The 14,409-nt window shown below is 46.7% G+C and overlaps 1 pseudogene; it reads left to right on the top strand.

Annotated features, from left to right (window-relative positions):
• The first annotated feature begins 3,082 nt into the window (after window positions 1–3,082).
• Window positions 3,083–4,624, top strand: LOC143862860 (shikimate O-hydroxycinnamoyltransferase pseudogene; annotated as a pseudogene).
• The last annotated feature ends 9,785 nt before the right edge of the window (window positions 4,625–14,409 follow it).

Here is a 14,409-nt window from a genome sequence, read left to right as displayed (position 1 = left end):
CAGGTACAGCAGTGACGTAAGAGCTGAGCTGGATGACTAGGGGAGCTGAGTCCTGGGGGACCGGAGTGAACGGGGAGTGAAGTGGTCGAGAACGAGTCCTGCTATGAGGGCTGAGTCCTGCACAAGGCAAGCGAGGTCAGAAGACCAGACCGGGTTTTACTCCGGACAGGCCCTTCGACACTCAAGTCAGTATGAGCAGGAGTGAAAGGGAGATGTCTAAGAGTTTTTAGGGAGAGAAGGGATTTTTTGCATTACCCCTTGGTCTGAGCTTTGATCCTCTATTTATAGGAAAATCTGGTGAGGTGTCCTGGACAGGTGTCCAGGACAGGTGGCGGCCTGTGAGAGGCTGCAGCTCACCTACTCCGGGACAGGTGGCGGCCTGTGAGAGGCTGCAGCTCACCTACTCTGGGACAGGTGGCGGCCTGTGAGAGGCTGCAGCTCACCTACTTTGGGACAGGTGACGACCTGTGAGAGGCTGGTGTTTTCACACCCCATCAGCATGAATGTGTTGAAGGCTTGAAATGAGATCTTTCACCTTCTTTAGAGCATGGGAAGTGGAAGGTAGAGGGATCGAAGTCAAGCAATCCAAGAGTAGTCTTTCCAAGCACAACTTGAAATGGTGAGTATCCAGTGGTGTGACTGATGGAGCAATTGAACTTTATCTCTAGCTTTGTAAGGCTATGTTCCAATTACCCACCGTCTTTGCTCTTGTCCTTAGGAGATTCCCTAGGGAGCGATTAATAACTTCAGTTTAGCTATTACTCTGCTATGATAAGGGCTGCTGAAATTCAAGTTTGTACTGAGCTTTGACCATAAATCGCACCAAAAGAGACTAATGACCTTAGAATCTCGGTCAGAGATAATGCTTTTCAGAATTCCATGACATCTCACGATCACTTTAATGAACAAGTCTTCAATCTGGGATGCATCCATCATGGTCTTACTTGGTATAGAGTGTGCCATCTTAAAATATTGATCTAACACCACGAAGATGATATGCCATCCTCCAGGAGTTCTTAGTAACCCCAAAACAAAGTCCATGGAGATGATCGTCCAAGGAAGAGAGGGCATCGATAAAGGCATATATAAACTGACACTAGAAGCATGTGCTTTTCCTACTTGGAAAATTTCACATCTTTGCACAAACTTGTTGAAGGCCTTGACTAAGCACAGATACCAATATTAGAGGCATCACAATCCACCTAAAAGGCTTTGACGAAATTAGGGAGAGCCAAGACGGGTGCACTAGTGAAACGGACCTTGATTTCTTCAAAGCTCTTTTTTGATTGGGGCTTCCATTCAAGCTTCCTTTGCTTCAGTCAGTGATAGGTGTCATAATAGATCTAAATCCAAAAATAAACCTCCAATGTAAGCTTTCCAATCCATGGAAAGATCGCATGTTATGGATGTTCCTTGGCAGGAGCCATATGACAACTACTCGAATTTTGGACTCATCTGGCTTGAGTCCTTAAGAGAACTCAAACCCCAAGAAGATGAGCTTGGAGGTGATCAAAAAATACTTCTTAAGGTTGGCATATAATTGCTCCTTCCTTAGGCTTTGTTCACTTATTTTCCCGGGAAAGGAAAAAAAAAGGTTTCCTGGGAATCTGACGTGGAGGAAAAGAAATCCAGGGAAACTGTGTAGGAAAAGGTTTCTCGCGCCTGTTCACGTGCGCAGGAACTGTGCAGGAAAAGGTTTCCCGAGAAACTGCTTGCCCACATTTTTTCACTAGTTTTCCCGGGAAAGCAAATCCGACCAAAATAGTGGGATTTGGTTTCCCACACTTGTGAGAAAAGAGACATTTCCACATCATTTTTGGCAATTTTCATGTCATTATTTTACATTTTCCACCTAGGCTTGTTACTTTCTCAGGATAGCAAGTGAACACCAGAATTCTGTCTTGTCAAGAAAAAAAGAGGTTGTTTTCCAGGAATTTGCTTTCCCGGGAACGCAAGTGAACAAAGCCTTAGAGTCTCCAATACTTCTCTGAGATGCCTGAAATGAGTCTCTTCGTCAGGATTATAGATGAGCACGTCGCCGAAGTAGACACCTACAGAATGTCCAATGAAGGTTAGAACTTAGAAGCACTTGATTCATGATTCGCATGAACATATTATGAGCGTTAGATAGGCCAAAAGGCATTACTATCCATTCGGACAGACCTTCCTCGTCTTCAAGGTGGTCTTCTACTCATCTACGTATTTTACGGTACTATAAGATGTACAATAATCTATTATGAAATGATGCAAGAACACACATTCTGTGACAAATTATTTTCATAATCAGAAATAATCACAATAAGTTGATCACAATAGGTTATCTAATAATCTCAAACAAATAGTTCTTAGCTTTTAGTGGCGGATCCAATCAAGCAGCTTAAAAGAAAGTGAGGAGTGCCATTATCATTAATGCTATATTTTTTTTTGTTGCTATCGCTAGCTTATAGAGAGGGGAACCAAGATGGGGTCCAAAGAAATGGTCCAATGGTCCAACTCATTAATGCTATTTTTCTTAAGGGGAGTGATAAATCGACTCCCCAAATTGATAAATCCACTCCCCATGTGTCTTTCTCTCTCCTCTAGGTTAGAGAGAGAAACAGGAGAGAGATAGACACATGGGGAGTCGATTTATCCAATTGGGGAGTCGATTTATCACTGCCCTTTTATTAAATGGTCCAACTCATTAATGATATTTTTATTTTTGTTGCTATCGCTAGCTTATAGAGGGGGGGAACCAATGGTCGAGATTCCATCTTTAGAAATCCAACTGTTGCAATTTGCCCTAAGAAACATTGAATAAGGTTCCTTAATAGGACTTTTATTAGCTCGGCGTTTTTGACTTGGTCTTTGCTCTCATCTTTCTCGTCACTTTCTAAAATAACTACCAAGGGCCCCTCTTTCAACATTCTATTGGATATATACAACTATTTTCTGGTCTTTTGGTGATGGGTCGGTCAAAAGCGTCGGACTTTGATTTTCTGTTGCAAACAAAATCGTCTGACTATATTAAAAAGAAACGAGCTATGCAAGCTCCCAAGAACGCGCATTTGCACCTTCCATCCACTATAAATACTAATAAAACTTCCCATTTTTATACATCCAAAGAACTCTCCACTTCTATCCATTTGTAAACAAGTGCACTCTCAAGATGATGAAGTTGAACGTCAATGTGAGAGAGTCTACTATGGTTACACCCGACAGTGAAACTCCTCATTTGAGTCTATGGAATTCTAACATAGACTTGGTCATGCCAAGATCCCACACCCCCAGCATCTATTTCTACAAGCATGATGGTTCTTCCAATTTCTTCGACTCCACCGTGCTTAAAAACGCGCTTAGCAAATCCCTTGTCCCTTTCTACCCCATGGCCGGACGATTAAAGATGGGCGAGGACAGCCGAGTCGTAATTAACTGTAACGCCGAGGGCGTTCTCTTCATCGATGCCGATTCGGACTCCGTCCTTGAAGATTTTGAAGATTTTTCGCTCTTGCAATTCAACCCACTTATACCAAAAGTCAATTATTCGGGCGGAATTGATTCATATCCTCTTCTAGCTCTTCAAGTGACTCATTTCAAATGCGGTGGTGTTTCTTTGGGTGTTTCAATGCAACATCAAGCCGCAGATGCTACCTCGGGCATCCACTTCATCAACACATGGTCCGACATGGCTCGAGGGCTCCAAATTGCCATTCCTCCGATCATCGATCGAACGCTCCTTCGAGCACGGGACCCACCAACCCCCGCCTTCCACCACATCGAGTACCAAGCCCCTCCCGCCCTGAAAACGGACCCCACCACAACCCCAAATGCAACTCTAGCCATCGCCAACTTCAAAATCACCCGCGAACAGATCAATTTCCTAAAGGCCAAAGCCAAACAAGAAGACCCCGAAAGCACCGCCACTTATAGCTCATTCGAGACCCTCGGGTCCCACATGTGGCGGTGCGCTTGCAAGGCACGCGGCCTCGCTGATGATCAAGAGACGAAAGCTTTTATCCCCATCGATGGCCGGACCCGATTCCGGCCCCAGCTCCCGCCGGGTTACCACGGGAACGCCATCCTAGCTGCAGCGCCGATAGTGGTTGTAGGGGATCTTTTATCGAAGCCGCTAACGTTCGCCTCGCAGACTATACGAGCTGCACTGGCACGGATGGACGACACATATCTGAGATCAGCTGTGGATTTGATCGAGCTGAAGTCGGACCCACAGGCGGTGGTGGCCGAGGCTTACTCGTTTAAGAGCCCGAACTTGATGATCAATAGTTGGGTTCGGGTGCCGATTTACGAAGCAGATTTCGGGTGGGGAAGGGCAATATATGCGGGACCCGGAGAGGTACCGATTGAAGGGCTCGGATTTATTCAAGCCAGCCCGATCAATGACGGAAGTTTGTTTATGGTCATTTCTCTTCCATCGGATCAGATGCAACTCTTCCAGAAGTATATATATGAATTTTAGGACACTTAGATCCGAGCCCGTACGAGAACATCGCTTGTACTTTGACCCTTTTTTCTCTCTTTAGGATTGCTGATGTTGTTGTTCTATGAAATTGAGAAAATGTTTTCTTCTTTTTATATGATTTAATTAAAGTTTCTATGAAATTGTGGAAATGTTTTATTCTTTTTATATGGATATAATTAAAGTTTTGAAAACTATAAAGTTTTAAAACTTTAAAATCAAAATTTGAATCTAATTATAAGGGGAGCTTTAAGGCTTGAATGAGAGTTCTAACGGTTTGGATTTGGATATAATGGCTAGATTTAGATCAAATTTCATCTTGTCTTAAGAGTTGGGGCTTTAAAGTTCAGGTCACTTGATGAAGATTCCAAGATTAAGGGGTACCAACCTATTGTGACGAGATTTGCTTGATTGGAGAGAGGCGAAGCCGATGGATGAGGGCGGAGCAATTTTCTTTTTTTGGCAGCGAGATTCGTTCGCGCTTGCTTGATGCAGATTCCAAGGTGCCGATCACAAATGAGCTTTAGCGAGGGTGATTATACGGTAGTGAGGATGCTTGTTGGATTTTCTTGATAGACCTTAGTGTGGGCAGCAAGAGTGTGAACAGCAAGAGTCTGCAAACGTCCTGGTAGAAATATCTTAAAGCAATAGTGAGAGCTATTTTGAAACAAATCAAGTGACAATGCGATCAAGAAGGCTAATTTATATAACTGGTTGAAGTGTAAGACTTTGTGAATAGGGCTGGCAATTTCACCCGGAAAAGCGGGGACCCGCCCCGCCCGTTTTGGGCGGGGATTCCCCGATTTGAGAGGGGAAGGGGATTTTAAAAATTCCCCGGTGCGGGGAGGGGAAGGGGAAGGGGATGGAGTTGTCCCCTCCCCGACCCGCCTCGCCCCGTTAATCAATGCCATTTTTTTGTATATTTTTAAGTGTTTTTTTTTTTTAGGAAAACTACTAGAAACTCTGTGGATCGGCTACAAGATTCCCCCAAACATAGACTTAGCTTGTCTTTTCCTTTTAATTAGCTTCTGAGAGCAATTTGGGAACTATAATAACATTTTGACAGATGTTGAAATAATAAAGACAAGCTGAGTGAGTGAGTGTATGCAATTATCAAAAAATCGTAATGCCAACATCGGTAGCCAAAATAAATTGCATTTTATTATTAAAAGTATGGTATGGCCCGCACCATACGATGATCCAAACCATCCATTAGATGGGGCACACCCTAAATAGGTTGTGCCCCAAAAATCATTTCCATAGGTTGATCCTAACCCTCCGATCTATAGAGGAATAGGATCATTCAGTACCTCTACAGATCGGAGGGTTAGGATCAACCTAAGGAAATGATTTTTTGGGCGCAACCTATTTAAGGTGTGCACCATCTAATGGACGTTTTGGATCATCCTATGGTGCGGGCCATACCTTACTTTTAATAAAGTCAGGAGTGCGATCATCAGAATACAGTAGTGCTCATAACATTTTCCAAAATTAATGATCCAAAATGGGGTTTGGATGTTGGGTACTCTAAGTGGCAAGCTATGATACCACTTGATCTAAAATTGAAGTTCTAAAATTGAAGTTGGATCGAATCCAATTAGCAATGTGCGGAAATCCCATCATCCAACAACAGCTACTGTCGGTCCAGTGGGTCCATCCATCCATCGTCCACACACAAATACCGAATATGGATCTGCCCTCTCTTATTAAATCTTCAAGTAAAAAAACACTGCAAACAAGTGAAATCTGGACGTTCGTTGCTGCCCAGCATTTCAATAAATATATAAAGAAGAGAAGACAAACTCCTTATACCAATCTCTTGCTAATTTAATTAACAGCTAGCCTATCGATTGTTAGTTTATAACATTTTTATATATTGAAATTGCATCAAGTTGATTAGGGACACCCAGCATTAGTGTATCAATGACTAAAGAGGGGGTGATGTTGGGGCGGGCCGGGGATTTTGTCCCCGAAGAATGCGGGGAGGGGAAGGGGATTAGAAATTCCCCGCGGGGAGGGGAGGGGGATTCCCCACCATCCCCTCAGAGGGGAGGGTAAGGGGAGGGGGGAAATTCCCCGCAGAGGGGAAGGGGTAGGGGACCCCAACATCCGGCCCTGACCCGCCCCGTTGCCAGCCCTATTTGTGAATAAAGTGGACTGTAATGTCTTCAAGTGATTAGTGTGAGATAGACCAAAAGTCTGATAGTGCTCTAAATGAATGAACCAGAAGGTCAAATACCAAACCAAGCAATCAATGATTCTTAACAATGGGTCAATGTGAGTGGAACTGCTCTTGAATCAAGACTCCGATATAACAGTGCAATGTATTTAATTTTTTTCTTTCCTTTTAATACATATATCATTACTATGAAGTGAGGATATAGCTTAACAGAGTTCTATATTCTTTCATTTTTGTAAGTAATGAGTATAGCGACTAGATCTTGTGGCAACAGGGTTAGATTACAATAAAGTTCTATGGAGGCCTTCGCGAGTTACGTTAGAACGTTGAATATGTTAAACCAAATCTGTAAAAGGGACAAGAGTACAAAACCTCTTATAGAGACTGTCTGTAACTCCTGGATTGTTATAGATTAACAGCGGAGCACAATTGCTATTAATTGTTTGCAGAATCTCAAATAGATTTCCACAAGAAATGATTAAATAGGTATCTTTGGTGGTCAAATGGAGATAATCTAACCCTTAAAATAGATGTAAACAATCTTTAGAAATGACTGGAGTTTGAACAGTGAGAAAGAGAATAAATTATAAATACTAAGAAGAAACTAGCTTTGGGTGAGAAAATTAGTTTGGTGTACAAAACAAATGATAAGGATTTCAATTGCAGAGGCTTGTTTGTTTAGAATATCTTGTAAATAAGGGCTATCTTAAGAATTGGATGAGACAAAATCTGTCAAAATTAAGACAATAAAGGGCTATTATAACAATGTTTGTAAACAACTCAGGAAGAAGAAGGTCAAAGAGAGACAAAATTTCTAGACGTAAAATAAATGGATTTTACTCAAGTTCAGTAAATTTGGATCGAGTAAAAAAGACAACTTAAGTAATAACATATTAGTGCAGACAGTGCCTAGATCGGATGGTAGAATGCATGCAAATATAAACAAACCAGTGTGAATAGATTATTAGTATAGCTCTAAGAGAGATGGTGAGATTAAAACAAGCAAATCAGATTCAATACTAACAAATATAAAATAAAAGCAGAGTTTATTTTTTCCCTGTTTGTAGAGATGGCTGTCAAATCCTGAAACCTTGAGAGAAATTGAGGCGAAGGGTTGTGTGAAGGGATGTTTGAAGACTTTGGAGATGAAGTCCAAGCCGCTGCTCCAGTGTAAATTGATGGCGTCTGAATCCGGGTCTGTGATCGCGCGGTCGATAGAGGGCCTCCGCGGGGTCTGCAATCACAAACAAAGGGGGTCAGGGGGTTCGGGGTGGGTACCGGACGACCACTTCGACACCTAAGTCAGATCCTTCGACCAATCAATATAAAGGACAGCGAGGAGGAGAGAGAGTTTTGGCCGGGTTTACCAGGACCAAGGCGCAGATTCTATTCTGGGCGTGTGGGTGGATGGGTAGGAGGGGACTAACCGGGAGAGTGGGATTAAGTTCCCAGCCTCCTCTGTCGTAGTCCTGCCTCTTTTTCCGGTTTTTTCTGTGAAGAAAAAGATCGATCCTTTCTTCTTTCCCTTGCCTCCCTCCCTTTTAAAGGGTGGCGTGTGGGCCTCTTCATCATTATGGAGAGAAAATCTTCCTTAGTAGGATTGGGCCATCCCTCTGTCCGGACGGCGCGTGTGGCTTTGGTAGGATAATCCTTTCCGCAATTTGTGATGATGAGTTTTGGGAGACGAGAAGGCGACACGTGTCGTGGTTGAGCCGTCTTGCCGTTTCCCTATGTCTTTCTTCATGATGGCGGGGCTCTGGTAGTGCATGTGTGACACGTGGCAAGCAAAGGGGGCGGTGCCGTATTTATGTCTCATCATAACACCCCCTAAAAGGAGGATCATCCTGGCATTTCGTTATCGCCTCGTTTCCTTTTTTGTCGATATGTCTGGTTCTCCTTCGCGAGTTCGAGGTAAGGCTCCTCTTTTCCCGGAGTCATCGAGTGATCCCGACCTGTCTTCTGATTCGGGGGGGACCCTTGCGGCCCGCTGGGAAAGGGCTAGGACGGATCTGGGCCCTCCCCCGGGTTTTCCTCCCCTTCGTCTCTCTTCGTTGCCTGGAAGGGATAAATTGTCTCGCTTCCGCGTTGCCAGGGAGTGGTCTTTCTTTTCCAAGGTTTATCGGCAGTGGATGGAATTCCGTGACAGGGTCGTAAAGATGGACGAGGAGATCGAGGACCTGAAGCGGAGAAACACGGATTTGCAAAGGAGGGTTCGTGCCCTTAATGAGCAGCTGCTGGAGTATGAGGTGGACCCCTTGCTGGAGAGCTCTTGGGAGGAAGAGGGGGATTCTCTGGAGGAGGAGTCTTCTTCCAGTCGCTCGGGTGATTAGCTTTTGTGGGACCAGGCCTCCTTTGCTTCTTTGTTCCTCTCCTTTTTGGTACCGGGCCTGCGTGCCCGATCTTTGGTTTTTCCCTCTTTTGTAGGCCCGTGGGCCAGAAGGATGTGACTATGAATGGATGGATTTTTTTGTGATGTGTTTCTTATGTTGCTTCCCCTGTCTTGTTTGGTTGCTTTTGCACTGTGTTTGGCGTGGACTGCCCTTGTTGTGGTGTTGTTGTTTTTTGTTTGAATCCGTGTGGGGTTCTGGGCCTTTATCTGGTGCGCTAGGCTTTTTGCCCGTTGTGCTGGTGTGCCGAGTGCTAGCGCCGTGGCTCAAGGCCCGGACGCGCGTTCCTTCTTTGGCGGGATTACGGTCGGACCTTCTTGCTTGATTTCCTATTTCCGGACCCTTCCTGCTGGTCAGGTGGGGGGGGGGTCGGGTGATTAGCGGCGATGAGGGTCGGACGGCGGGTGACGCGTGTCGCAATCGTGCGGTCTCGCCGCTTCCCAACGTCTTTCCTTGTGACAGCTCGGTTTTGCGGGTGTAGGGACGACACGTGGCGGGGTGTGAGTGCGGCGCCGTTTTTTATGTCCCATGATACCTTTAGTCAATTGGATGAATTGAGGTAGAGGGTTTGCTTGTCTAGTCAAAGAATATCGAAGGCATTTATGAGGGCCTTGGAATGCGAGAAGGCGTGCTGGCTTGTCCCGCGGTTCCTTCCCGAGGAACCGTGGTGCCGCCGCGCCATGCTGATCATTTATCGAATAGGAGGCGGACACGCGTTGGGCAAGTCGCTTCGTTTTCCTGCCCGCTGGCTTCTCAGTTGGCTTTTATAAACGACGACTCTTTTCTGTTTTTTTTCTACGCAGATCGCTTTTTTGCTCTTTTTTCTTCCTTTGCTATTTTTCTGCCTTACTTCGAGACTCGTCTGAGATGTCGCTGCCTTTTGAGGGTCTCTCTATTGGTGACGAGGGGGGCGCTGCCTTCGAGGGGGGTTCCCCTAGCAGCCCTGAGACGAACCCTGAGGGGCTGGAGCCTCGACAACCAGTTCCTGAGAGGAGCCTGCCTCAAAGGTTTCCCCCACGTTTTCATCCTCCTCCCCCCTACGAGAGGGAGTCTCATGAAGCTTTCGTTCACCGCAACCGTTCATTCTTTTCCTACGTCCATCGTAGGGAAATGAAGGTCTTCAGCCGGATGATCGACATGGATCGGGAGATTGCGGCCTTGCGTGCGGAGAATGATTTGCTGAGGAACCGGGTGCGGTGGTTGAATGACCAGAGGGCGGCGAGCCCAGCGGGTCCGGGCTGGGGGAGCTCTTCGGAGGACGAGCGCACCGATGGGGAGCTTTCTGACGCGGATAACTCTTTCAGTGGTTAGTCGCTTTAGGCCGGAGGGAACGGGATGTGGGAGGCTTTTGGAGGGGCGCTTTCCTCTGTTTTCTCCCCTCCCTCTTTTTTTGTTATTTTGTTTTGTTTTGGGGGCATCCGGGACCCGGGCCTGCGCGCCTTATCTTTTTTATCTTTGCTTTCCTTCCCCCTTTTCATAGGCTTGTGGGCTAGAGGGGGAATGGTTGTGAATGGCTTCTTTTTGCATTTCTGACTTGTACTTCATGCTTCCTTTTTATTCGCGCAGTAGCTGAGCCTTTTGGATTTTTCCATCTGGTGGATTTGTTTGCCGGGCCCTTGTGACGGGTCCCGGGCCTTTCTCCACGCACTTGGGTTTTTCCATCTAGTGGATTTGGTTGTCGGGCCCTTGCGACAGGTCCCGAGCCTTTCCCCAAGCACTTGGGTTTTTCCATCTAGTGGATTTGGTTGCCGGGCCCTTGCGATGGGTCCCGAGCCTTTCCCCACGCGCTTGGGTTTTTCCATCGAGTGGATTTGTTTGCCGGACCCTTGCGACAGGTCCCGAGCCTTTCCCTATGCACTTGGGTTTTTCCATCTAGTGGATTTGTTTGCCGGGCCCTTGCGACGGGTCCTGAGCCTTTCCCCATGCACTTGGGTTTTTCCATCTAGTGGATTTGGTTGCCGGGCCCTTGCGACGGGTCCTGAGCCTTTCCCCACGCACTTGGGTTTTTCCATCTAGTGGATTTGGTTGCTGGGCCCTTGCGACGGGTCCCGTCTTCGGATACTCTCTTTTCGTTGGGCGGGGAGGACAGGGAGATGGCTTGCTGGGGAAGCCATTCAGCGGTAGGGGCAGTGACGTCTTTTCAGCCAGGGGAGAGTAGCGTTTCGATTTTGACGGTTCCCTCGAATTTCCCAATCGGTGCCACGTGTCCTCGTCCCATCGGATTAGACAGGGAGGGGGACTAATCGACGCATGTCGAAACCCTAACTCTTTTTAAGACCCTTTTTTTTGTTGGGGATTTCATCCTTGCTTTTCCTTTGTTTCTCTCGGGTGAAGTGGGCTCCCTTCTCCGCTGGGTCCTCCAGGCGCTGTTCTTCACCAACTCCTCTGGTCTTTTGTCCTTTCCTGCTTATCTGCCTCGGTGAGTTTTGTGTTTTTTACTTCGTCTGTCGTTTGGTTGTTTTACGATGTCTTCCGACTCAGTAGAAGTAGTGGAGAGGGTTCTGCCAAGGAAAAGGAGGTGGTTGGTAAAGGGTGAGGACGGTGGCTCTCGAGATGAGCAGCAGCCTAGGGAGTTGGAGGATAGCTCTGAGGCTTCTGGGTCGTCATTGGGGGCCACTCCCCTTGAATCTCCCTTTCGTGCTTCTTCTGCTCGTGAGGCGGCGATTAGGGATATTCGATCTGGCTCCGTCATTCGCCCTAGCCCGGTGGCGGGTTATAAGAGCACTTTGGGAGAGGGGGCGGCGGAGAAGATTAGGAGGGCGTTTCACATTCCCGATGAATACGGGATTAGGGTTCCCTCTTTTAGGGAGGGGGTGTGCGAGGGTGCCACGGAGGAAGAGGTGGCCTTTTATGTCGAGGCTTTTCGGGCGAGGGTCAGGTTCCCGCTCTTGGGTATCATAGTGGAGGCCCTCGAGTTCAACCGGGTGGCTCCCTCCCAGCTGGCGCCTAATAGTTGGCGTACTCTTTTGGCCATTGTGGCCAAGGTGGGCCTTCACAAGGTTCAGCCTACCCTTCCTCTGCTTTGGAGTTGCGTCGCCCTCAGCCCATTTGGTGAAGGGGGAAAACAGCTGGTTGTACCTGACCCAGCGTCCCCAGGTGAAGATCGCGGCGAACTTGCCTTCCTCCATCAAGAAGTGGAATGAGGAGTTCGTATTCATCATTCCTCCGTCGGATGCGGATTGGGGCTTTCCCCGCTCTTGGAGGCGTTCTGTCGAGTGGTGGAGGAAAGGCCTTCCTGACGAGTCTGACTGTAGCAGATTTGATTTGGAGAAACTTGCTTCCGGGGAGCCCGTCGATGTTTCATAGTTTAAGTGGGAGAGGGGCCTGAGGAGGCTTGGTTTGGTGGGCACCGTAGAGGGGAGGGTCTGCTATATGGGTGAGGGAGCGGGGGAGAGTTCTGCCAGCCGTTGTGGTGAGCCTTCTTCCCCGAGTTGGTCTCTCCCCCCCTGCTTCCCTCTTTTTTTTCTTTTTCTTTTATTTTAGCTTGCTATTTGCTTCCGGTTGAGTCATTGATATGCTTCTGTTTTGGGCAGCGGACATGTCTTCTCCTGACAGAGTTGGCAGGGGAAAGGGGGTCGCGGTGGCGGCGACCGGGGGTCCGGCTGCCCGTAAGAAGATCCTTTCAGACTTTATGGCAGCGGCCAGAGTCGAATGGACGCAAACAAGGCTTCCCTCATCCGCGCCGTCGAGTTCCTCTGGCCGGTCAGCCGGGGCGAGGGGTGCGGTCAGGCCCCCTCCCAGGGAGTCGGAGCCCCCTGCTAAGAGGGTGGCTTCTTCCGGTGCTGATAAGGGAAAACTGGTGTGGACCCCGATCCTGAGGATGGTGCCGAGGGAGGGACGCGAGGTCCCCACAGCAATCCTCAAAGATCTCCACAATATGAAGGAGAGCTCTGCCAAGGAACTCTCGAAACTGATGCCACTCTCACAGCATAGCATGAGTGGCGATATAAAAAGAAAGAGATATGTCTTGATCTGGAGCCGGGGCTCGAAACCGAGACATACCTAAAATAAACTCAGAGTCGCCATCCATGGACAAGCCATGGAACCAAAACAAATGCTCTGTTTGCAATGGATAACCAGAGATACAAAAGGTCCGTGTCTGGTGACGAATGGAGAAGGTCCGAAGAGCGCCCCCAATTCGCCCGAGTGCGAACACTTGGTCTCTTATGCCATTTATTATTAACCTCGAAGAGTTTTGGGCAAAAATCTTGTGAAATGGGAACAAAATATCCCCGGGAAGACGTCTACCTAATCATGCATGACCAGGGGATAAAATAATAAACACACACAAAATAAGATAAAAGATGTGTCACCTAATGACAGCTAGGTTATGAGTGACATGCCTAAAGGGTGTCTAAGTTTTGATGTGCAAACACATGCAAGCTATAGCTAAAGGTATAGGATCAGCACAAGAAGGTAAGAGAACACATCAAAACATATAATAACAACACAATAAATCCTAAGACTCTAAAACATTAGCCCGAGTCCTCGGATGGTCTGGTATTCATCCAAAGAAGCCTACGTATCCCCGCCTCCACGAGAATCAAGGCAATGTAGTTCTCCGCACCTATTCTAGACTAGGATGCCTAAGACACCTAGACCTCTATCTTAGACTCGATCTAAAAGACCGGACTAGTTCTTAAAGCTTCTTGCGCGATTATTTAAATTCCAAATGGATTGTAGATTTTAGGACACCCTATATGTCCTAACTAAATACAGGTTAGCCCTAAGCTAATGCAGGTAGTTCCTACAACCTATGAGTAACTAGGCTGTGTGTCCTAAGGAAAACAATGGGATCACTAACGCATCCTAGACCTAGTCATCAGTCGGCGATGTGAATCGCCAACTGACCGGACGGAGGCGCTCCTATAACTCTTAGGACAAACCCCTAACTCTAAAACAAACACAAACAAGCACACAACAAATCCAAGACAAACTCCTAACTCTAAAACTCTCTATCTTGGACAAACTCCTAACTCTAGAGGAAGATCTTGTTGAAAACAAGGTTTTGAAGAAAAAAGGGTTAAAGCATTTATTTACAAAGTTTGGCTGGACTTGGGATATAAATCCCAAGCTGCACTACGTACCTCGGAAGAGGATCAAGCCAACGTAGTTCGAAACGAACTCTCTAACTACACTCAGAACATTTTAAAACAATTCAAATGTTTCGATATTTTTGGATTATAGGTTTCTGATGTTTTCACCCTTTTGGTCAAAGACCGGAGGGAAAATACAAAAACAACACCCTATGGCCAAATCCTAGGGCTAAAAGGGGAAACTAGGCTCTAATAATACCATTATAAGAGCAAATGAGTCAAAGACTCTCTAATAACACCGCAAAGGACAAGTGAGTCAAAGACTCTCTGAAAGAAAAGGAATATGAGTCA

This window comes from Tasmannia lanceolata, unplaced genomic scaffold, assembly GCF_043159265.1.
Source record: "Tasmannia lanceolata isolate RefF3 unplaced genomic scaffold, GAP_Taslan_0.1 ptg000003l, whole genome shotgun sequence".
Taxonomy (NCBI): Eukaryota; Viridiplantae; Streptophyta; class Magnoliopsida; order Canellales; family Winteraceae; genus Tasmannia; species Tasmannia lanceolata.
The sequence above is the reverse complement of the archived record's forward strand: the minus strand, read 5'-3'. Positions and strand labels throughout refer to the sequence as shown.